The sequence below is a fragment of the Salvelinus alpinus genome, chromosome 33, assembly GCF_045679555.1.
Source record: "Salvelinus alpinus chromosome 33, SLU_Salpinus.1, whole genome shotgun sequence".
Taxonomy (NCBI): Eukaryota; Metazoa; Chordata; class Actinopteri; order Salmoniformes; family Salmonidae; genus Salvelinus; species Salvelinus alpinus.
Genome location: NC_092118.1, coordinates 14,768,618 through 14,794,085, shown reverse-complemented (window position 1 = coordinate 14,794,085; position 25,468 = coordinate 14,768,618). Strand labels below are relative to the sequence as shown.

General features: G+C 42.2%; 1 protein-coding gene across 3 annotated transcripts in view; it reads right to left on the bottom strand.

The window, feature by feature from the left end:
* The window catches only part of LOC139562792 (amyloid-beta A4 precursor protein-binding family A member 2-like), an 82,683-nt gene extending 58,567 nt beyond the window's left edge, over nucleotides 1–24,116 (bottom strand). For 2 of the 3 annotated variants that reach the window (XM_071380838.1, XM_071380841.1), the window contains exon 1: nucleotides 23,985–24,116. The gene's annotated coding sequence lies outside the window, so the exon portion shown is untranslated. Of the gene's footprint in view, nucleotides 1–23,775; nucleotides 23,889–23,984 lie in introns of those variants that run through there. The other variant, XM_071380839.1, reaches the window with a different exon arrangement.
* Between the last annotated feature and the right edge of the window lie 1,352 nt (nucleotides 24,117–25,468).

Below are 25,468 nucleotides of genomic sequence, written 5' to 3'. Positions count from 1 at the left end.
CTTACACTAATCAGGGCTAACACCACAGCACAGAGACGCTAATGTTATCTTACCACATCTTCCTATCCAGAGATAGCTTCTGTTCGTGCTCAGGCTGGAGTGCTGATTAAAGCTGGGCTGCTTCTTTGATGTTCTAAAACAGCCTGTCTCCCTTTACCAACATCAGCTGATACTGAAGGGGAGAGGTGCTTCAAAGTAAAACAACACCAGAGGAAACAAGACTGATCCCCTGGGCCCTCAGTGTGAAGTGAGAGAATTGTTTTCTGGGGTGTTTGCCTCCATCTCGGATACAGAAGGATAAGGGCATAGGCTTACTGCATTCTAACAAGTCGCATTCTACTTTTCCTTCCAGGAGAGGTTGCCATCGGCAGCTAAGATCAGTCTGGGTGGAAACAGGGCAGATTCTCCCGCAAATCTTGACAAATGGCTGGAGTCACAAGCTGTGCCCGATAGGCTACTGTAGCAGAGTCCAGCCAGTGTAAATCTCAGCCCCACATCCTCTCTGTGAAGGAACGCTTCCACATCCACATTCAATGTTCCACTCCACAATTAGAGCCTAGAGAGGATCCATCCAGCTTCAGAGGGACAGTTAGTTTGTCAGGGGAGCTGTCAGGGGGAGAGGAGAGATGAGGAGAGGAGGGATGAGGAGAGCCTGCTGACAGCATGGAGACCTGAGTGTCACTCAACGAGCATGTGGGAGATGCCATGACTATAGAGTGCTGATGTTCACTGTCAGCCATCACGGGTTCTCAGGGGCCATGTGGGCTCACTCCTGCTATTAGCCTATGTCAAAACCCCTGGCGCAGTCTGACAGGTGTGCTGGTTAGGAATAGTCTAAGTGTTGTTCTGTGCCCCCCTGCCCCCATGCCTGTGCTCAATGGCATTGTTCAGCCATTTTAATTATCAACCATCATTTGGTTTAAGACGGGGTATAAACAAATAATTGTTATGTGTGGCACACAGAGAAATCGAATCAAGAAAAATCTATAACATAAGCGCAGCATATCTAAATGCTTAGGAGAACTGATAGAGCCAGAAGAAGCATTACCAGGTGATAAATATATGAGCAAGTAGCACACAGCTGAACTATCTACCAAACAATGCCCACGTTCCATCTGACGATTAAACTGTTTGAACCAATAGTAAGCAGCGCTGTGTGACTCATCCTCCCAGGGGACGACACAGAAACCAACCAACTGTGTTAGTTACTGAGAACACAGTGCCAGTTATGCCAGTTATTAATATATTATCACCTCCTCTTCAGGTATTTGACGTTTATCTGGGACATTTCCTCTGGTTTGCTCAACTTCTCAAGGCACAAAACAATCAGCACGTTTTCTCCGGCGACTGAAATGTGTCCGGCGCTCTCACACACATACAACACAAACACACGCAAGCATGCAGACACACTCTCTCCTTTTCTCAGACAGATAAAGTGTCAGCAACACCACTGTCTCTCCCGCTCAGCCACGCAGTCACATTGTGCTCTGGCTGCAGTATCATCTCATGCCCTGGGGCTCCGTTTGGTCCCTGAGGCCCCACTCACACTGCAGTACACTGCAGCTGCTACTTCTCTGCATAGGACCATTCTGATCAGTCACAGGAGACGCCAACAAATGACACCTGTTCTGTTGATGGGAGGAAAGTTACCAACACCTGCAACAACTCACAATCAATCTGCATGCATTATCTAGAAATAACCAATTACAGTACATTACAGCAATATGAAAAACCAAAATACTGTGCCAAACTTACAGTATCAGTAGGCCTGTCAAATGGTTACATCTGACATGTGGTGAGAACATATAGCCTAATATAGTAGCTAGCTACATATGTAGGATATTAATTGTATCACCCTTCTGTTGATGAAAATGTCCTGCATAGCAGGATATGCAAACTTGCAGTGTAAGGTTTTAAAAGGCTTTTAAAGTTTCTAATTTCCACTTAAAAATCTCAGACTTGATTTGCCCTAATGTAAAATGTATCAACCCCTACAAAAACATATCTACATTTGTATTTGTCTCATGCTTCGTAAACAACAGTTGTGGACTAACAGTAAAATGCTTACTTTACAGGCCCTTTCCAACAATGCAGAGAGAATGAAAATAGAGACATAATTTAAAAGTAAAACACATAATAATAATAGTAATAATAGACACACAATGAGTAACAATATACAAAACATTAAGAACTGCTCTTTCCGTGACATAGACTGACCAGCTGAATCCAGGTGAACAAGGAGTACAGGAAGGGCCTTAGCACGCACCCCTGAGAGGCCCCGTGTTGAGGGTCAGCATGGCAGATGTGTTGTTGCCTGCCCTCACCACCTGTGGGCGTGCCATCAGAAAGTCCAGGATCCAGTTGCAGAGGGAAGTGTTCAATTCCAGGGTCCTTAGCTTAGTGAGGAGCTTGGAGGGCACTATGGTGTTGAACGCTGAGCTGTAGTCAATGAACAGCATTCTCACATAGGTGTTCCATTCGTCCAGGTGGGAAAGGGTCGTGTGGAGTGCAATAGAGATTGCGTCATTTGTGGATCTGTTGGGGTGGTATGCAATTGGAATGGGTCCAGGGTGTCTGGGATGATGGTGTTGATGTGAGCCCTGACCAGCCTTTCACAGCATTTCATGGCTACAGATGTGAGTGCTACAGGGCGATGGTCATTTAGACAGGTTACCTTGGCGTTTTACAGACTGAGTCAGGAGATGTTGAAAATGTCAGTGAAGACACTTGCCAGCTGGTAAACGCACGCTCTGAGTAGGCGTCATGGTAATCCACCAAGCCCTGCGACCTTGTGGATGTTAACCTGTTTTACTAGAGCTGGGCGATATATCAAATTAATTGGATTAATTCTAAATTATGTTTTTGCGCGATATTCCAAACGCCTGTATCGCAAAAATCTAGGTTTTGTTATTTTCCGTTTTTATGAGTGTTTATGTCCGCTTGTTCCCGTATTGTATTTTTGGTCTCGTCTCTTTCGATCCTTCTGTGATGTGTGCGCCTCCCCATTTACACCAGAGGTCTGTATATAATGACGAGATGCACCTCTCTGCCCTAACAATGGGAGTTGTTATCCCAAAGGCGGGAAGGCAGGCGACAAGACTCGGTCCAAAATAAACCCATAGACACGCAGTTGGCTTTATTTTTGGACAGATTTTAGCGGGAGTGAAACTCTTCTTCTATGGTTTACACACACACATCAAGCCCCTCTTGCCTCTCACACCAACAAAATTGAGAGATCTCGTCTTCCTCTCTGACAAGCGGTTTCAACTCGCTACTTTCATTTGCAGAATCGGTCATGTGGACACCAAAACACATTGAGACATTTTACTGTACTAGAGGAGAAGATAACTTTTCGAACGATACCCTTTTTGTCTCAACTATCAAATTGCAAGCAGGGCAGACACTACTAAAACAAGGGTATCAATGAACATTGAGCATACACTTTACAGAATCAGTTTGTCGCGCGCGGCATTAAGGTACCACGTACCGCTAGCAGCATTTTAGCCAAAAACTTATACTAGCTGTCTAGTCTGTGTTTTATAAATGTGCAATAAGCATAAAACACAATTATATAAGGAATTGGCAACTCATTCTCATCCTGAGAAATAAGGTAGGCCACTTGATTTCAACATCTGAACAAAGTGGACAGGCTCTCATGCTTTTCAAACAATTGGAGACAGACAGAACAAAAGTTCATAACAATTCAACTGTTCAAACTTGTTAGCTAGCAAATTCTCTATAGCCTAATGCCTGCTACAAGATGTTAGTCATTATTAATTAATGTGCATTATGCATGGTTCTAGTTACATTTGTAACTAAAAAGGGCATTTTCATAGACAGACTTGAAAGCCAGATAATTGATTATTGCAAAAAAAAGCAGGTTCAACTATTTTGATAAAATAATGCAATTATTAGTGGGTCTTATGGTTGTGGAAGGCTTATATTTAGCCTAGATATACAGTGGGGAGAACAAGTATTTGATACACTGCCGATATTGCAGGTTTTCCTACTTACAAAGCATGTAGAGGTCTGTAATTTTTATCATAGGTACACTTCAACTGTGAGAGACGGAATCTAAAACAAAAATCCAGAAAATCACATTGTATGATTTTTAAGTAATTAATTTGCATTTTATTGCATGACATAAGTATTTGATCACCTACCAACCAGTAAGAATTCCGGCTCTCACAGACATGTTAGTTTTTCTTTAAGAAGCCCTCCTGTTCTCCACTCATTACCTGTATTAACTGCACCTGTTTGAACTCGTTACCTGTATAAAAGACACCTGTCCACAACCTCAATCAAACAGACTCCAACCTCTCCACAATGGCCAAGACCAGAGAGCTGTGTAAGGATATCAGGGTTAAATTGTAGACCTGCACAAGGCTGGGATGGGCTACAGGACAATAGGCAAGCAGCTTGGTGAGAAGGCAACAACTGTTGGCGCAATTATTAGAAAATGGAAGAAGTTCAAGATGATGGTCAATCACCCTCGGTCTGGGGCTCCATGCAAGATCTCACCTCGTGGGGCATCAATGATCATGAGGAAGGTGAGGGATCAGCCAGAACTACACGGCAGGACCTGGTCAATGACCTGAAGAGAGCTGGGACCACAGTCTCAAAGAAAACCATTAGTAACACACTACGCCGTCATGGATTAAAATCCTGCAGCGCACGCAAGGTCCCCCTGCTCAAGCCAGCGCATGTCCAGGCCCGTCTGAAGTTTGCCAATGACCATCTGGATGATCCAGAGGAGGAATGGGAGAAGGTCATGTGGTCTGTTGAGACAAAAATAGAGCTTTTTGGTCTAAACTCCACTCGCCGTGTTTGGAGGAAGAAGAAGGATGAGTACAACCCCAAGAACACCATCCCAACCGTGAAGCATGGAGGTGGAAACATCATTCTTTGGGGATACTTTTCTGTAAAGGGGACAGGACGACTGCACCGTATTGAGGGGAGGATGGATGGGGCCATGTATCGCGAGATCTTGGCCAACAACCTCCTTCCCTCAGTAAGAGCATTGAAGATGGGTCGTGGCTGGGTCTTCCAGCATGACAACGACCCGAAACACACAGCCAGGGCAACTAAGGAGTGGCTCCATAAGAAGCATCTCAAGGTCCTGGAGTGGCCTAGCCAGTCTCCAGACCTGAACCCAATAGAAAATCTTTGGAGGGAGCTGAAAGTCCGTATTGCCCAGCGACAGCCCCGAAACCTGAAGGATCTGGAGAAGGTCTGTATGGAGGAGTGGGCCAAAATCCCTGCTGCAGTGTGTGCAAACCTGGTCAAGAACTACAGGAAACGTATGATCTCTGTAATTGCAAACAAAGGTTTCTGTACCAAATATTAAGTTCTGCTTTTCTGATGTATCAAATACTTATGTCATGCAATAAAATGCAAATTATTTACTTAAAAATCATACAATGTGATTTTCTGGATTTTTGTTTTAGATTCCGTCTCTCACAGTTGAAGTGTACCTATGATAAAAATTACAGACCTCTACATGCTTTGTAAGTAGGAAAACCTGCAAAATCGGCAGTGTATCAAATACTTGTTCTCCCCACTGTAACTTTACAAGCCCTGAATTCATTAGACTTGCTGACTGTTTGAAATGCAGTGTATATTAACTTTAATTGTACAACAACGCTTCTAGAGATTATTATATATATTTTTGTTTATACATATCATTAGTTGCCCATCATTTTGGAAAAAATCTATATAAGATTTTTAGACCATATTGCCCAGCCTTATGTTTAACCTGTTTTTTTTTCAATTTAAAGTTTTATTAAGTTTTCAATCAACCAACCAAACACATTCCACATTCACAGATGTGACAATAAAAAAAAATAAAAAAAATAATAATAAAAAATTGTTATATATATATATATATATACAGTGGGGAGAACAAGTATTTGATACACTGACAATTTTGCAGGTTTTCCTACTTACAAAGCATGTAGAGGTCTGTAATTTTTATCATAGGTACACTTCAACTGTGAGAGAAGGAATCTAAAACAAAAATCCAGAAAATCACATTGTATGATTTTTAAGTAATTAATTTGCATTTTATTGCATGACATAAGTATTTGATACATCAGAAAAGCAGAACTGAATATTTGGTACAGAAACCTTAGTTTGCAATTACAGATATCATACGTTTCCTGTAGTTCTTGACCAGGTTTGCACACACTGCAGCAGGGATTTTGGCCCACTCCTCCATACAGACCTTCTCCAGATCCTTCAGGTTTCGGGGCTGTCGCTGGGCAATACGGACTTTCGGCTCCCTCCAAAGATTTTCTATTGGGTTCAGGTCTGGAGACTGGCTAGGCCACTCCAGGACCTTGAGATGCTTCTTACGGAGCCACTCCTTAGTTGCCCTGGCTGTGTGTTTCGGGTCGTTGTCATGCTGGAAGACCCAGCCACGACCCATCTTCAATGCTCTTACTGAGGGAAGGAGGTTGTTGGTCAAGATCTCGCGATACATGGCCCCATCCATCCTCCCCTCAATACGGTGCAGTCGTCCTGTCCCCTTTGCAGAAAAGCATCCCCAAAGAATGATGTTTCCACCTCCATGCTTCACGTTTGGGATGGGTTCTCGGGGTTGTACTCATCCTTCTTCTTCCTCCAAACACGGCGAGTGGAGTTTAGAGCAAAAAGCTCTATTTTTGTCTCATCAGACCACATGACCTTCTCCCATTCCTCCTCTGGATCATCCAGATGGTCATTGGCAAACTTCAGACGGGCCTGGACATGCGCTGGCTTGAGCAGGGGGACCTTGCGTGCGCTGCAGGATTTTAATCCAAGACGGCGTAGTGTGTTACTAATGGTTTTCTTTGAGACTGTGGTCCCAGCTCTCTTCAGGTCATTGACCAGGTCCTGCCGTGTAGTTCTGGGCTGATCCCTCACATTCCTCATGATCATTGATGCCCCACGAGGTGAGATCTTGCATGGAGCCCCAGACCGAGGGTGATTGACCGTCATCTTGAACTTCTTCCATTTTCTAATAATTGTGCCAACAGTTGTTGCCTTCTCACCAAGCTGCTTGGCTATTGTCCTGTAGCCCATCCCAGCCTTGTACAGGTCTACAATTTATCCCTGATGTCCTTACACAGCTCTCTGGTCTTGGCCATTGTGGAGAGGTTGGAGTCTGTTTGATTGAGTGTGTGGACAGGTGTCTTTTATACAGGTAACGAGTTCAAACAGGTGCAGTTAATACAGGTAATGAGTGGAGAACAGGAGGGCTTCTTAAAGAAAAACTAACAGGTCTGTGAGAGCCGGAATTCTTACTGGTTGGTAGGTGATCAAATACTTATGTCATGCAATAAAATGCAAATTAATTACTTAAAAATCATACAATGTGATTTTCTGGATTTTTGTTTTAGATTCCGTCTCTCACAGTTGAAGTGTACCTATGATAAAAATGACAGACCTCTACATGCTTTGTAAGTAGGAAAACCTGCAAAATCGGCAGTGTATCAAATACTTGTTCTCCCCACTGTACATGCACACATATAAACATATACATACATACATACATACACACACACACACACACACACAAATACTTGCAGCAGCACTATCAAGGTTCTTATTAGCTATTTCCAGCCTTAGCTGAGATGACGAGCCAATAATTAGTTTTTAGATTTTACAGCACTTTACACAACACGCATCTGCTCATCTCCCTATGTTTAACCTGTTTAAACATTTCCTGTTGCTGCCAGATTATTTTCCTGCTGTAGCAAACTGGCTCAAATGAAGATCCTACAACTGTACATGGTTGAACATATCATATACTGTCCTTAGGAAGTGATGACTGTAGTATGAGTCAGTGTAGTAGCTTCTCAGTGTCTGCTAACAGTGTAGGGTATTTGCCCTTCTTATCCGTTTTGAGAAAGGTGACAGACAGGTTATGTGTTGATCTTCTCCCAGTGTTCTGCAGACAATGTTAAGACCCTAGAATAGGCTGCGGTGTGGGCGACACCTCTAGGAGATAAGACATTGAGGAGCACACTGCTGTCTGTCAATAACTCCTCTTAGCTGCATACTATGCCAGGAGCTGACGCTCGTTGATCTCTGCCGTAACACTCGGTCCACTCCATTAGATTCATCAGACAAATCACAGGAATATATGCAATCAGCCATCATTAATTACACACACAGGGCTTCAATTGCTCTGCATGCACAGAAATATTCTCCATTCTAAATGGGTGAATAAGTGAAAGTCAACTATCCTCTACATAAGGCCTGACTCAGCACATGGACACCTCCGCAGTCCTGAGGAACGCATGCGCACGCACCCCCCCCCCCCAACAGGTGAGGTCCAGAAGGAAATCTATTCCCATCGATCTCCTCTACCCTCTCCTTTTCAGCAGACAATTCATTTTAAAGGCTTGCTAAGCTTTTCCAAGGCCACTTTACACCCCATCAACCTTTTACAAGGTTTCCCACCTCTGTGATGCCATGCCCTTGCATCCCAAAGCAATCATTGGACTCTCCTCTATATTGCAGACACATATCGGCAGCAATCAGCAGGAAAGGAAATTAAAGGGCTTTGAGGCAAGAACTGTGATAAACACATGGTTATTAAAATATAAAATAGTACACATTGACCTCCAGATGTATTTGCCTTAGCCTGGAGTCTACGGTATATACAGTTGAAGTCGGAAGTTTACATACACCTTAGCCAAATACATTTAAACTCAGTTTCACAATTCCTGACATTTAATCATGGTAAAAATTCCATGTCTTAGGTCAGTTAGGATCACCACTTTATTTTAACGAATGTGAAATGTCAGAAAAATAGTAGAGAGAATTATTTATTTCAGCTTTTATTTCTTTCATCACATTCCCAGTGGGTCAGAAGTTTACATACACTCAATTAGTATTTGGTAGCATTGCCTTGAAATTATTTCACTTGGGTCAAACGTTTCAGGTAGCCTTCCACAAGCTTCCCACAATAAGTTGGGTGAATTTTGGGCCAATTCCTCCTGACAGAGCTAGTGTAACTGAGTCAGGTTTGTAGGCCTCCTTGCTCACACACGCTTTTTCAGTTCTGCCCACACATTTTCTATAGGATTGAGGTCAGGGCTTTGTGATGGCCACTCCAATACCTTGACTTTGTTGTCCTTAAGACATTTTGCCACAACTTTGGAAATATGCTTGGGGTCATTGTCCATTTGGAAGACCCATTTGCGACCAAGCTTTAACTTCCTGACTGATGTCTTGAGATTTTGCTTCAATATATCCACATAATTTTCCCTACCTCATGATGCCATCTATTTTGTGAAGTGGACCAGTCCCTCCTGCAGCAAAGCACCCCCACAACATGATGCTGCCACCCCCGTGCTTCACGGTTGGGATGTTGTTCTTCGGCTTGCAAGCCTCCCCCTTCTTCCTCCAAACATAACGATGGTCATTATGGCCAAACAGTTCTATTTTTGTTTCATCAGACCAGAGGACATTTCTCCAAAAAGTATGATCTTTGTCCCCATGTGCAGTTGCAAACCATAGTGGCTTCTTCCTTGCTGAGTGGCCTTTCAGGTTGTGTTAATATAGGACTCGTTTTACTGTGGATATAGATACTTTCGTAGAGGTTTCCTCCAGGATCTTCACAAGGTCCTTTGCTGCTGTTCTGGGATTGATTTGCACTTTTCGCACCAAAGTATGTTCATCTCTAGGAGACAGAACGCATCTCCTTCCTGAGCGGTATGATGGCTGTGCGGTCCCATGGTGTTTATACTTGCGTACTATTGTTTGTACAGATGAACATGGTACCTTCAGGCGTTTGGAAATTGCTCCCAAGGATGAACCAGACTTGTGGAGTTCTACAATTGTTTTCTGAAGTCTTGGCTGATTTCTTTTGATTTTCCCGATGATGTCAAGCAAAGAGGCACTGAGTTTGAAGGTAGGCCTTGAAATACATCCACAGGTACACCTCCAATTGACTCAAATTATGTCAATTAGCCTATCAGAAGCTTCTAAAGCCATGACATCTTCTGGAATTTTCCAAGCTGTTTAAAGGCAGGTGACTGACCTTAGTGTATGTAAACTTCTGACCCACTGGAATTGTGATACAGTGCATTATAAGTGAAATAATCTATCTGTAAAAAATTGTTGGAAAATTACTTGTGTCATGCGACTTGCCAAAACTATAGTTTGTTAACAAGAAATTTGTGGAGTGGTTGAAAAACTAGTTTTAATGACTCCAACCTAAGCGTATGTAAACTTCCGACTTCAACTGTACATGGCCAGGCAGTATGACTGCGACACCAGGTAATACATTATAGAGGTTAGAGGCTGGCTATTAACATCTTGCTCCAGTGAATGTGATTAGAATTAAACCAGGGGTGACATACAGGTCGGGTACGTTCAACACTGTAAGTGCTGACACTAGAGCTTGTAATATTATTTCAGTCACTATCTCTTCCCTTCAAAAGCCTTCACTTAATTCCCTCATTAGAATGCATGAGGTGGAATCTTCACCATGACGAAAACAAAGCAAGGTTATTCTGATGTTCGGATTCTGAAACTAAGAAGCACTAAGAAGAATGCCCTGTCAAGAAGTGCCACTCTTCTTGTTCAACACCCATCCTGTGTCATCCTCATATTTTGACTATCTTACTTCAGCGCCCAGACAGTTCTGTGTCAGCTCTACCCTCCTGTCTCCCCCTATATTAGTCAGCAGAGTTTGACAACTGATATACATGACGAGTCAGTAGGAGGGTATATAAATTACAGCACTGCAAGTGAAGCTGAGACTTCTCAGGGTTCTATGCCTTAGTCGTCGCCCCTTCATTGTGTGTTGCCTCTCAGTGTGAGACTTCAGAGCAGGAGAGAGAATAACATGGGCTGAAGCACTTCTAAGTCAGACCTAAAACCCCCACTGTCTTCTAAAGTGCAATCCAATATTTTTTTTAACGTTGTTCAAAATAATTACTTCTGCGAGAAAGACAGAGGCATGTCAGACTTTTCAATTTATATTAATTTATTCCCAACCACAGCGATGCGTCAGATACGTACAGTAGAAAAATAATGATGCATAATATTTGTTCAGTCAAACCTTAACGCCGAGATGGAATACATCAATTTGATGTGATGCAGAGTTGACATAAAAAACATTTGTTCTTATTTGTAATATCCATCTTTGTTTCTACTCTACCATTACATCCCCTTTATCATTATATACCCTGATATGAGTGTTTTAACCCCAGTCATTACAACGAATGAATCTGAAGACGTGGATGTCGATTAAGGCAGCCCTCCGCCCCTCTCTGATTCAGAGGGGTTGGGTTAAATGCGGAAGACACATTTCAGTTGAATACATTCAGTTGTACAACTGATTAGGTATCCCCCTTTCCCTTTCCCATATCAGGACCCCTGATGCGTCTAGGGTTTTGATGTGTCTGCTGTTTGACACTCCATCTGTGTGACAATTCAGGGGGTATCTGCCCATCGTCCCAGTGAGGAACCTAATGATATTTCACAAGACAGTAGTTCAAAGCAGCTGTTCCACCAGGATATCAGATACAACACAATGTGTTTACAACTGACTCCAGAAAGGAACTGTCCAAGGTGCTGAACAGCATAAGGATAACATGGTGCACTTCATAAGTAGGACTATTGACAAAGTAAAATTGTACATTCAGGTTTCATAACGTTTTGTGCTATGATGCCTACGATGCCTAGCTCAAGTGAAATCTCTCTGAAATATTTGGTCAAACAAAAGATAGAACAGATCACATTCAGATGGATGTAAGGGCTAGATGTCTGAGGAGCTTAGGCTGTACTGGCAGTCTGTCTCATGAAGGCTTAGCCCCCCCCCCCCCTTTTCTTTCTCTCTCTCGCTTACTCACTTTCTTCATCCCTCTCTTTTTCTCTCCCACCCTCGCTTTCTCTCTGATGGTTTTTAAAGATATCAAACTAAATTGGATTCCATTTGAAGGCAACAGCACAGTGTTTTGCAGCCTTTTTACATCACCCAGCAGTCCTCACATGAAATATAAATCTATATCCTTTCTCCATTAAAAGACTCTAAGCCCTGTCTAAGCCGGGGTAGGAGGGGGGGGTGAAAATAGCTGTGCAGTGACGCTCCCCATCCAACCTGACAGAGCTTGAGAGGACCTGCAGAGAAGAATGGGAGAAACTCCCCAAATACAGGTGTGCCAAGCTTGTAGCATCATACCCCAGAAGACACGAGGCTGTAATCTCTGCCAAAGGTGCTTCAACAAAGTTCTGAGTAAAGGGTCTGAATATTTATGTAAATGTGATATTTCATGAAAAAAACTTTTTTTTTACATTTGCAAATATTTCTAAAATCCATTTTAGAATAAGGCTCTAATGTAAATGTGGAAAAGGTCAAGGGGTCTGAATACTTTCCGAATGCACTGTACTTCCATATTTTTAAAACTGGTACCTGGGACCTTCAGACGAGTCTTGTAAGGCCTGTGCGCATCTTAGAGCAAAACAAACGACATGTACGTGAGAGTCCCACCTTTGTACAGAGGAGTCATATTAGTGTGTCACCCAAACTGTTGGGAAACTACAAACAGAAGTGGGCATATCGGCTGTACCGACTTCAGATGAGCCACAAGACGCTTATGGTCGTAGAGCAAAACTGAGAATACAATCGTGTTTGTGATCCTCATCTTTCCATAGAGGGGTCAGTAATAGTTTTGTAGGCCAAACCGTTACAGACAATTTTGTGAGAAAACCGATTTTCGGAACGTCTCATGGTCTTACAAACAACGCTCTAGCTCTGTCACCTTTCACAGACAGATGCGGAAGTGTTACATGGGAGGATGCGGTGGATTGAGACGCATCCAAATGCAAAAAACATCTCTATCTTAAACTGACAGAAATTTAATGCCGATTTTTTATTGTGCTAATTCAATTTCTGCGCGGCCGCGGACATCAACCTTTGGGGGTTAAGAATGAAGGGGACATGTGGCTGTTTGCAAACAAAGTTGTGATTGTTTGGGCACTCTTATATTGTATTTTAAGAGGTTGCCTAAGGTAACAGTGGAAGTGATGGCTTGCTTGACATTTCTTTCTCTCTCTGTCCGTCATGCAGAAGCTGTTGGAGCTTTTTCAGTGTATGCCATCGATCATACTCCCTCAGCTAGTGTTTCTAAATTAATTCCATCATGGCATTGATTAACCATCATCTGAAATGTCTCAAACTGCCAAAGACACAAGAGCTACTGCAACATGTCAACCAGAATAAAAATACATGTTTTTTTTTTGATACACATAAAATTCGATTGCAGGCTAGCCCTTTGCAGTGTAATGTATCATGTTAAATCACAACTTAAAATAAGTAAATGTTTTCATGGCTGCTGTAGAAATGGTAGTTTTCGTTTATAATATCCATCTCTTGCAGAGAGAGAGAAAACAATCCAGCTGTGTGGCCAGTAAGCATTGTATTGTAGCAGATAGCCAGAGCCCTCTCTCCTCTCTACATCTAAATGCTAATGTCATGCAATCCTCCCAGAAACACAGTGGCTAATGAGCAGGCCCACTGAATACAGTCAAGCCAAAGTAGGAATAATGATATAACGTAGGAAGCACACAAAGATGAAGGTGGGCTTTGTTGACCCACAACCAGTGGTGTAAAGTACTTAAGTAAAAATACTTGAAAGTACTACTTAAGTCGTTTTTGGGGTATGTGTACTTTACTCTACTATTTATATTTGTGACAACTTTTACTTGACTACATTCCTAAAGAAAAGTATGTACTTTTTACTCCATACATTTTCCCTGACAACCAAAAATGCTTCCATACATTTTGAATGCTTAGCAGGACAGGAAAATGGTCCAATTCACGCACTTATCAAGAGAACATCCCTGGTCATCTGTCGGACTCACTAAACACAGATGCTTCATTTGTAAATTATGTCTGAATGTTGGAGTATTCCCCTGCCTAAAAATGATGCAGTCAGGTTTGCTTTATTTAAGGAATCTGAAATGAATCATACTTTTACTTTTGATGCTTAAGTATATTTTAGAAGTGCCATTTACTTTTGATACTTAAGTATATTTAAAACCAAATACTTTCAGACTTTTACTCAAGTAGTATTTTACTGGGTGACGTTCACTTTTATTTTAGTCATTATATATTAAGGTATCTTTACTTTTACTCAAGTATGACAATTGGGTACTTTTTCCACCACTACCCACAACACTGCAGCAATGTAAAGGATGACTGGTAATAGGTATAGCAAGGTCACACACACACCTGCAACCTCACTATACCCACCTACACATAATGTAGTAGCCTAGGCTTAACCCTACTACATAATGTAGGCCTACATATTCACAAGGACAAATAGAAGCAGACAAACATACTAACTACTATGAGAAACAAGAGTATGTAGATAACAGGGACTTTCAGACAAAATGTAGGCAGGAGCTAAAGTTTCTCTCGGACTTGTCACAAAGCTGCCGTCACTACTAATGATAAATTATGCATCTCTAGGCTACAGCCCCCCGTTACTTTACAAAAGAATGAATCGAACCGAGATGAAAGAGTAATATGGATTGTCGGTCTGCATGCTTTTCGTTCCACGCTTTGCTCAATTGAAGGTGTTTTGAAGGCACAGGAGAATTCTCCTTGCCTCCCTCTTGGGGTGTTAATAAGCTTTCCTTTAGTGCCACCCATGATTTATACAGGCTTGAATGGGCCATTCTCTAGGGGTTTCAAGGTTTTTTTTTGTTGCCAATTTTTATTTTTCCAAAAGGTGGCTCCATTCAGCCTCTGAAAGTCTGTGTAATTGGGTTTAGTTCATTTAAATGCTAATGTATATGGAAATTACATGCAGATATCACCTCATTGATTCTGAGAGACACCAGCTCGCCATTAACATAATGTCTAGAGATTTGAATCAGGGCTCCTTAAAGCTCAGATAATTCAACAGAAGCATTCGTTCCGCCTACATGACACGGATATACCTGCCGATAAAACCAGCAAATAATATAATGTACTGGTGTTGTGACGCGGTCAGAAATCATGACGGTCTTCATCCATAACTGTCGGTTATACGGTAACTGTGCCAGCCCTATAATGTACTGTAGTTAACATGTAAAATGGAGTTAAATGAGTGGTTCACTAAATGGCATGTTATAGAAGGGTACAAACACTTTTTTGGCGATTTCACTTGTTTTTGAGAAACACTATCCCAGCTTACCCCAATAGACTTCCTTGTTGCTCATTGTGCATTGTGGGGGTTTTGAAAAACAAGAAAAAAAGCTTTTAAAAAAACCCACCAAAATACGTTCTTTTAGAAACAGACACTTTATAGTGAGGCAGGTCTTTAGACGTTGTACACATAAAATTGGGTCATTCTGAACTTTATCTGCATGTTGTATGTTTGAAATATCTCTCCCGTCCACTCTAGTAGCAGGCTACACGGAGAATGACCCAGCTGAGTATGGGAAACCGTTCAAGTCACACAAAATGGAATATAGCCTTGAGGATAAGGTTCAGAAGGAAACAATGTCATGTGTACAATATCTAAAGACCTACATCAATATACAGACAGTGTGTCCGTTTATAACAGTACTTGGGTGTTTTTGAAGCTTTTGTTCATTTTTTTTTTGTTGCACGCCCCCACACTGCACAATGAGCAATGAGGAAGTCCATTGCGGCTGGGGTAAGTTTCTCAAAAACAAGTGACTAATTCTTTAAGATTATATCTAGTAAGGGTTTCAAATTCTTACAATACAAAGCCTACATACCTAGACACTCATCTATATTTTCACTCCACACAGTGTGTGACTCTCTCCAGCTGTATGGCATACCCTTGTTGCTCTAAAGATTAAAGTGCCATGTCCTGGTAGCTTTGGCCCTTAAATCTAAAGTAAATGTCTCAGCATTCATTCAGCACACTCAGCAAAGCCTATATGACCCAATGCCCTCCTGGTATATGAGGACTGTCAGACATCCACATCTCTCATAGCTGAAAACCATTTCATCTGGGTCATCCACCAGGGCTAGAGGTCACTGACGAGACAGACCATTCTCCTCCAGCAGCACACTCGGTTCATACTTCACACTCGGCCGGGGGTCGGGGAGAGTAGGTGGGTGTGATTACGTTCAGTGTGACGCCAACAACAGACGGAAGGGAAATAACTGTGGCAGGCAAGCAGTGTAAAGCAGTTATTGACAGAGGAGCATGAGGAGGAACATCCTCTCTACTAGAGACAGATATGAGTCACACACACTGTGGGAGTTATTCACAGGCAGGGGGGCTGGCTCTCTGTGTTTTCCCTCTGCCAGGAAACTGCTCAGCTCACATCAAAAGGCTTTCCACCCTAGCTATGAAACCCTCAAAAGGCTGAATATCAGAGTGCTCCTCATTTCTCATCCCTGCAGATAAACAGCACACTTTAAAGAAGGCATTAGATTTTGAAGGATGATGGTTACAAATTATCAACGAGAAGGGTGTTGAATCAATATGCCACTAACCAAACCAGCCTTGACTGTCTTGGGCCCTCTCCGTCCTCAACACAAAGTAAAAGATCTGGGGGGGGGGGCTCTAGTCAATGGTATCACGACTTGGTATTAAATCATCCTTCCTGCTATGACTTTGATTGAACAATCAAACCTCTATGTGGACCGGGAAATGATTTCCCCTTGAAGAGCCCCATCATTCATTAGACTAGACTGTGCTAACTGAACACCTAGTGGGTAAGGAATGGTAAATGCAGTGTCTAAAAATACGTAACCAGCGTCCCTCCCATCCCTCCACAGCAGGTAGGTCGGGTGGCCCTGCTAATTACCTAATCTTCCTAGCAGGGCATAATGGTGGCTGCCATCATCACTCACTAACCACTAGAGCATTTAAAACACCTGCTGACTTTCTGTTTTTAACTTTGCTTTCATATTAATGAACATAAGTGCCTCAAAAGACAAATATATAGCCACAGTTTTTGAATGAACAATTCTGATTTAAAAAGACGGAAATAATCCAACGTTGAGTTCTTTAATGATGTTCCAAAGTTGTATTTCTCTGTTCACTTTTAGCATTCGACTGAGATGGAGTTTGTTATGTCGCTTTAGTGAAGGTAGATGAGCAGAGTATTCTGAAGCCATCACACGGCTGGATGTTGGCTGAGTTCCCCAGCAAAATGCATTGAAAATGTAAAACATGAAAGATTGTAATCACACAGCTTGTCTCTGTGGTGCAACGACTTCTAGAAGACATGCAAATCCCCTTTCCAACATACACATCCTGATGACATACTACAACCATCATGGAAATTGAAAACTCACACCAATCCCAATTCAAGAGCATTTTTTAACTGTGGACAAGCAACAACACAAAGTGGCCATGTGATGGATTCCCCCTAAACAGTTAAGCTATTCTGAAGGAAGGAAATGCATGGGGCCATACAGGGATGTTTTAGAGTGTAAAAAGTTGTCCCAATGCCATGAGATCAAAGAGTAGCCTCTGATTATACTCTCCTCATCCCAAATTCACATCATTCATAACACAGTGATAGCACACGGCTGACAGCTCTCCTGCAGGGTTAACATCCTGTACTAAAGGAACATTACCACAGGTTTAAAACGTCAGCTCACAGACACACTTCGTACAGAGGTGTCTGTGTGTCAAATATAAAACATATTTTTTGCTACTTTCTGGGCCAGGTTACAAATCACGAAAATGGTCGAAAAATCTGATCACAAAGACTGTTTTATCCAAATTACTCCTGAACCATAGGTTTTTTTTTATTTTGAAATAGCATATGATATTTAAATGATCTGAAAATAGAAAGACTACTGATAAAAGGTTTCCATTTGTACTGCTACAAAAATACACTAATGTTCCGGGCAGTAATACCATGCAATAACTGGGGTGGTGATTGTCATCTCTCAAACGAGTTCCTACATTAATCAACTGTCAAACTGATTTCCTTGGGATCGCTGCAGGCTGAGAGACGTGTCTACAAACACCACAAGAGGCAGTAGAGAGAGTTCTCCAACCTTCAACACATCTCATCTTGTACACAACCCACCGCCAGAGGGCAACTGACTGGCCTTGGACATCAGTAGCCTACATGTCTGGCTTGCAAAGAAATGAAAGGACGCATCCTACATCCTAAACAGCTATGCGTGACAGTAGCTTTTGAGGTGAAAACAGTTCTGTTCAAACATAATATGTGAACTATGGAGACATCACTTGCTTCTGTCATTTACAGGACCACAGCCGAATCGAATTATCTTGATAATGTGTACAGTATGCTGCTGTAAATAAGGTAATAGCCATGTATCTATTAAAGCAGAGATTTTATTTATCTATTAAATCAGAGATCAAGCCTAGCTGATTAATTTGTCCCAGTCATAATAATCGTCACCTTGGTCAGCCTGAGCAGAAGGGAAACATGATCCCCAAGTACAACCTCTCTCTTGGCTCTCTCTCTCATCCGCAAGAGTCCAATTTAGAATTCTCCTGCTGCTGCATGAATAGCATCCCAGCAGGCTGCTGCGACACAGTGTTTGTCCTTCAGCTCCTGTGGCACACATAAAACAGGAACGAGTAGAGAAGCACCCTCTCTGACAGCTGGGAGAGGGTCAGGAGAAGGCAGGCCGCCAGGCGCCAGCCAGCCAGAACGTGAAGCAGGTCTCGGCCATGGAGTGAGCCCACCTGCTGGGGACCAAGGTCCCTCCAGAGCTGCCCACCTTCCCCAGGCTCCCCAGGGGGACCTTTTTAAACAAGACACCTAATCTAGGACAGAATGCCCATTTACTAAGTAGAATTTCCAAATGTGCATGTAAAATCACAACAAAGTGCAAGTATTATCACGCAAATGTTATTTGGTGATGAACTTGCTCATGATATGACACTACCCATTGGGCACAGACGTCAATTTAATGTTTATTCCACGTTGGTTCAACGTAATTTAATTGAAATGATGTATTATGTAAAACAACCCAAAAAACGGTATTTATTCATCTTCAAAATCAGTCATCATGTTACTGTAATCTAATTTACAGTCATTCTGAAAGGAAGATACACTACATGGCCAAAAGTATGTGGACACCTGCTCGTTGAACATCTTATTCCAATATAATGGCCATTAACATGGAGTTGGTCCCCTCTTTGCTGCTATAACAGCATCCACTTTCTGGGAAGGCTTTCCACTAGATGTTGGAACATTGCTTCGGGGACTTGCTTCCATTCCGCCAAAAGAGCTTTAGTGTGGTTGGGCACGGATGTTTGGCAATTAGGCCTGGCTCGCAGTCAGCGTTCCAATTCATCTCAAAGGTGTTCGATGAGACAGAGGTAGGGGCTCTGCGCAGGCCAGTCAAGTTCTTCCACACCAATCTCAAAAAAACATTTTTGTATGGATCTCGCTTTGTGCACAGGCGCATTGTCATGCTGAAACAGGAAAGGGCCTTCCCCAAACTGTTGCCAAAAAGTTGGAAGCACAGAATCGTCTAGAACAGGGGTGTCAAAGTCAAATGGACGGAGGGCCAAATAAAAAATTTAGCTACAAGCCGAGGGCCGGACTGTTCGAATGTTCATTGAAAATTTTTTAAATGACGCATATAGTCTAGTGAACCTAATTGAACCTACTGAAAACCTAACAAATATATTCCAATATGATCAGATAAATAAAGCAATATTTTCTTATGGCTCTGTCAGTAATCTTTAATTTTCAACAGACACAAAAGACAAATTTCCTTTATATAAAAATCCCCATAACATGAACATTAAATGAAAGAAACCGGTATTCAAGGCACCATCAGTAGCCTATATTTTCTATTTTAGCAAAAGTGGGCTAAATTTACTTCAAAGAAAAAAACAATAATAGCAATTTTCTATCATCCACTCAACTGAAATATTTTTAAAATATAATTGGATTGAAATACAATAAAATAAAGTGCAAAAATCTATTAATCAAAAACAACACTTTGTTTAAGGAGAAGTAACATGCAGTGAAAACAAATATTAAACTTTAACTTTTAAACTTGAACTGAGTAAAAACTCTAAATATGTGATTGCACAGTAATGTTCACTTGTTTGAGGTTGAGGGTGATACTTGGTGGTGTCCCATCTTTTCCACAAGTTCATCAATGTTCGGGGTAAGGCTCTGAGCTGAGGAAATCCTCAGAATTGAGTGGAGGTGTTCAGCAGTAAGTCGACTTCTGTGTGATGTTTTGTTCAGGTTCATCAAAGAAAACAGTTGTTCACACAGGTATGTGCTGCCAAACATAGACAACGTTTGAGCAGCCTGGATGCGCAGCTGGGGCATTGTGTCGGGGAGGAAACGGGCGAACTCCGCAGCACCCACTGCCGCATATTTTGCCCTCAGTGCATCATTGCATTGGAGGTCAATCAACTCCATTTGGAGGTTTGGTGGTGAGCTTTCCACGTCAACAGCAAATGGGTTACCGAGCAGTTCCAACCTGCTTTTTTGTGCTTCAAAGTCAGCAAATCGGCGTCGAAAGTCAGCGGCAAGCATACCTATTTTATCAGCCAACTGTGCGCTCGGGAACGCACTGGTAGAGAGCTTCTCTTTCATGGTCTGGCAGCTGGGAAAGTGGCTCAAATTTTCTTTCCGCATCTGCGTCTCCCACAGAGTCAGTTTGGTTTTAAATGCCTTCACTGTACTGTACATATCAGAGATGACATGATCCCGACCCTGCAGCTGCAAGTTCATTGCATTCAGATGACTCGTAATGTCACACAGAAAAGCCATTTCACACAGAAACATTTCGTCTCGGAGTTGTGTTGTGTCTTTCCCTTTGCTGTCCAAGAACAGACAAATCTCCTCACGAAGCTCGAAACATCTTTGAAGCACCTTTCCCTGGCTTAGCCATCGCACCTCTGTGTGATAAGGCAAATCACCATGCTCCGTTTCTAACTCCGTCAGAAATGCCTTGAACTGGCGGTGATTCAAACCTTTGGCTCTGATAAAGTTAACTGTGCGCGTGATGATGCTCATTACATGCTCCATTTTCAAGGCTTTACCGCACAACGCTTCCTGGTGTATGATACAATGATAAGCTGTCAGCTCACCTGTCGCGTTTTCCTCTTGCATCTTTTCCCGTATCTTCGCCACCAGTCCGCTCCTGTGTCCACACATCGCAGGTGCTCCGTCGGTTGTCAAACCCACAAGTTTTTCCCAAGGCAGCTCCATCTCATTTACACATCTTGACACCTCTTCATACAAATCATGCCCCGTAGTTGTGCCATGCATAGGACGTAAAGCCAAAAACTCCTCTGTCACGCTTAGGCTGGAGTCCACTCCGCGGATGAAAATTGACAACTGGGCAATGTCAGAAATGTCGGTGCTCTCATCCACAGCCAAGGAATATGCAATGAAATCTTTTCCCTTTTTCACAAGCTGCTCTTTTAGATTGATGGACAACTGGTCTACTCTCTCGGCAATGGTGTTTCTGCTCAGACTCACATTTAAAAAGAGTTGCCTTTTTTCTGGGCAAACTTCGTCACAAACTTTAATCATGCAGTTTTTGATGAAATCCCCCTCCGTAAATGGCCGGGCTGATTTAGCGATCTCTTCTGCCAAAATAAAACTGGCCTTGACAGCAGCCTGGCCTTGTGATTTGGCTTTTTTGAACAGAGCCTGTCGAGATTTGAGGCCTCGTTTTAATTCCTCTGCCTTTTGTAGCCTTTGTTCCATGTCCATATTCTTGTTTTTGTCCGCGTGTTTCGTTTCATAATGTCGTCTCAGATTATACTCTTTCAGTACCGCCACACTTTCTCCACACAGAAGACACACAGGTTTTCCAGCTACCTCCGTGAACATATACTCCGACTCCCACCTTGTTTGAAACCCCCGGTTCTCAGTGTCCACCTTCCGTTTTGCCATTTTTGATGGGTATCTGAAAGTTAATTTGACTGTGATGCTGACGACTGCTGTGCCAATAAATATTGAAATGAAGCAGCCTACTGCTCGGTGCGTCACCGTTGCATTGTGGGAAATGTAGTATTGGTGCGTGTAAAAGATCTGCGGGCTGCCGGCTTGCTGCGGTCTGCGGGCCGGTTCTAATAATAAATCAAGATCATCCCAGGGGCCGTAAAAAACCTTCTCGCGGGCCGGATGTGGCCCGCGGGCCTTGACTCTGACATATGTGGTCTAGAATGTCATTGTATGCTGTAGCATTAAGATTTCCCCGCACTGGAACTAAGGGGCCTAGTCTGAACCATGAAAAACAGCCCCAGACCCTTATTCCTTCTCCACCAAACTTTACACTTGGCACTATGCATTCGGGCAGGTAGCGTTCTCCTGGCATCTGCCAAACCCAGATTCGTCCGTCGGACTACCAAATGGTGAAGCGTGATTCATCAATCCAGAGAACGCGTTTCCACTGCTACAGAGTCCAATAGCAGCGAGCTTTACACCACTCCAGACGATTCTTGGCATTGTGCATGGTGATCTTAGGTTTGTGTGCGCCTGCTCGGTCATGGAAACCCATTTCATGAAGCACAACAGTTATTGTGCAGACGTTGCTTCCAAAGGCAGTTTGGAATTGGAACTCGGCAATGAGTGTTGCAACCGAGGACAGAAGATTTTTACGCGCTAGGCGTTTCAGCACTCGGCAGTTCTGTTCTGTGAGCTTGTGTGGCCTACCACTTCGCGACTGAGCAGTTGTTGCTCCTAGACGTTTCCGCTTCACAATAACAGCACTTACAGTTGACCGGGGCAGCTCTAGCAGGACAGACATTTGACGAACGGACTTGCCACGTTGAAAGTCACTGAGCTTTTCAGTAAGGCCATTCTACTGCCAATGTTTGTCTATGGAGATTGTATGGCTGTGTACTCGATTTGATGCACTTGTCAGCAATGGGTGAGGCTGAAATAGCCGAAACCACTAATTTCAAGGGGTGTCCACATATGTGTATATATAGTGTAAATGAATAAAAACATCAAGACCTTCATTAAAATTTGTATTGAGCTAAGACTGACATCAAACCCCTAAGGCAAAAATTCCAAACATGCTGTCATTAAGCTGTCATCTTACAATTCTACAGCCTTGAAGCAGTTATAATTCCTACCAAGCCTGACTAAAGGACAATCAAAATGTAATCAGAACATGGTTTTGTCTAATTTAAAGGCCAATTTCAGATTTAGTTGGGCTTTCTTTTATGTTGGCTTTCAAATACATTTCTATCAATATGCAGCAGCATCAGACAGACCGGACATGAGTTGACTCCACTGAGCTTACCAACCCTGACATGTCTCCTTGAGTTTCTATAGAACAACACACCAAAAATAATTACAGTGAGTGTGCTGTCTGCTCTGTCCTCTTGTATGGCTAGCTCTGGAACAGAGTGGTACACAACAGACAAAATAAATCAACCCTAAGAGCATCAAAAGTAGACAGTTCTCATTAGCAGTCAATTTTTTGTTCATGGTTATGGAGCTGGTGTGTGTGTGTGTGTGTGTGTGTGTGTGTGTGTGTGTGTGTGTGTGTGTGTGTGTGTGTGTGTGTGTGTGTGTGTGTGTGTGTGTGTGTGTGTGAAAGAAAGACAGAGTGTGTGAGAGAGACAGACAGAGAAGGCATAGATCACCTTACAATTACACAAGTCAACAAAATATATTTTTTTCAATATTTATCAATGGCTAGGCTACTTTATGCTACGATATTGACAACATCTGAGGTAGATGTGGCCACGGAATGTTTTTCTCCATATAACACCATAAATTACAGATACAATTTTGACAATCAATTTGTTCAGATTAGGTTTACATTCCCAGCAATTAAGCAAATGAGAACGCAGCATGTATTGAATAATTAGACACATTTACCCGCATTAAAAGTGTGTCGAACAGGCGGTTAAAAATCCATATTGGTGAATGAGCTAGTTGCAGATGATGAGCCTATGCCATGGTTGCTGTCCGCTCTCTTCAAAAGATGCTCTAGGAATAATGGACCAAAAAGCACCTTTCTTTTCGACACACCGGTAATGATAAATCAAACATTTCTATGTAGTTAAATGAAGGCCACACTATCTTACCTGCTGAATTCAACGTATGTTCTTCGGTCGCTCAAGTCACCTCCCTTTTAGAATTGTAAAAGCTGATGATGCTTCCAAGACACTTGCACGGGATCAGATTACATCGAGAGAAAGCGGACCAGCCCCGGAATCTGAAAAATATAAGTACCAGTTGAAGCGGCCCCGGAACGTGTATAAAGACCCCACTGCAGTTCTCCCCATTGGGTTTCCCACTGAGTTTGTAAAACATCGGTGTTTCTCTGGTCGTTACGGTGGAGTGGCGGCATCCAGAGGCGTTAGACTCAAACCCCACCCGATCACCGAGACGGAAAAGGTAATGGAGAGAAAAAAAAATAGGCTTACAAAGAGTGCAGTGCGATCCATACAAAACACCATAATTTGACATCCTATTTATTTTGTGTTGGTCACAATTAATAGGCTATAGCAAATCTATAGCCAATCTATAGCCAATCTATAGCCTAACAGAAATTATGCATAGATGGGAGAAAAAAAACTCAATCATATTTTCTTCACTTTTATGGTAGTGGCAAAAGTAACTACAATGTTATTGTTGCATAATTGGATATGAGAGGTTATATTATTTTTACCTAAGATAACCAGTCATATAACAGGGTGACATTTTTGTTTAAAAACGAATTTAAAGAAATTTCACTGAATGGGGAGTGAATGTATCTATAAGCCAGTAATAATTCCTAATGCATCCGTGTGCAGCTCACTGAGTGATCATATTTAGCAAAATGACATTACATAACAGAATGAGGACGAAATTGGAAACCATCGTACTTCATATCACGCAATAGAATCCATTAATCTTTGCTCCAGTGGCAAGTTATGAAAGAATTACATTGCCTTCAGAAAGTATTCACACCCCTTGACTTTTTCCACATTATTTGTTGTGTTACAGACTGAATTTAAAACGAAATAAATTGAGATTTTGTGTCACAGGCCTACACACAATACCACATAATTCCACTTTGACATTATGTTCCTAGACATTTTTACAAATTAATAAAAAATGAAAAGCTGAGATGTCTTGAGTCAATAATAATTCAATCCCTTTGTTATGGCATGCCTAAATAAATTCAGGAGTACAACTTTGCTTAACAAGTCACATAATAAGTTGCAAGGACTTTTTTTTAATAAAAATAAACGGAATAGAGCTAAGCACAGGAAAAATCCTAGAGGGAAACCTGATTCAGTCTGCTTTCCAACAGACACTAAGTGACAAATTCACCATTTAGCAGGGCAATAACCTAAAACACAAGACCAAATATGCACTGGAGTTGCTTACCAAGACAACATTGAATGTTCCTGTGTTGCCTAGTTACAGTTTTGACTTAAATCGGCTTGAAAGTCTATGGCAAGACACGAAAATGTCTTGACAGAGCTTGAATATTTTTTTAAAGAATAATGTGCAAATATTGTACAATCCAGGTGTGCAAAGCTCTTAAGAGACTTACCCAGAAGGACTCACAGCTGTAATC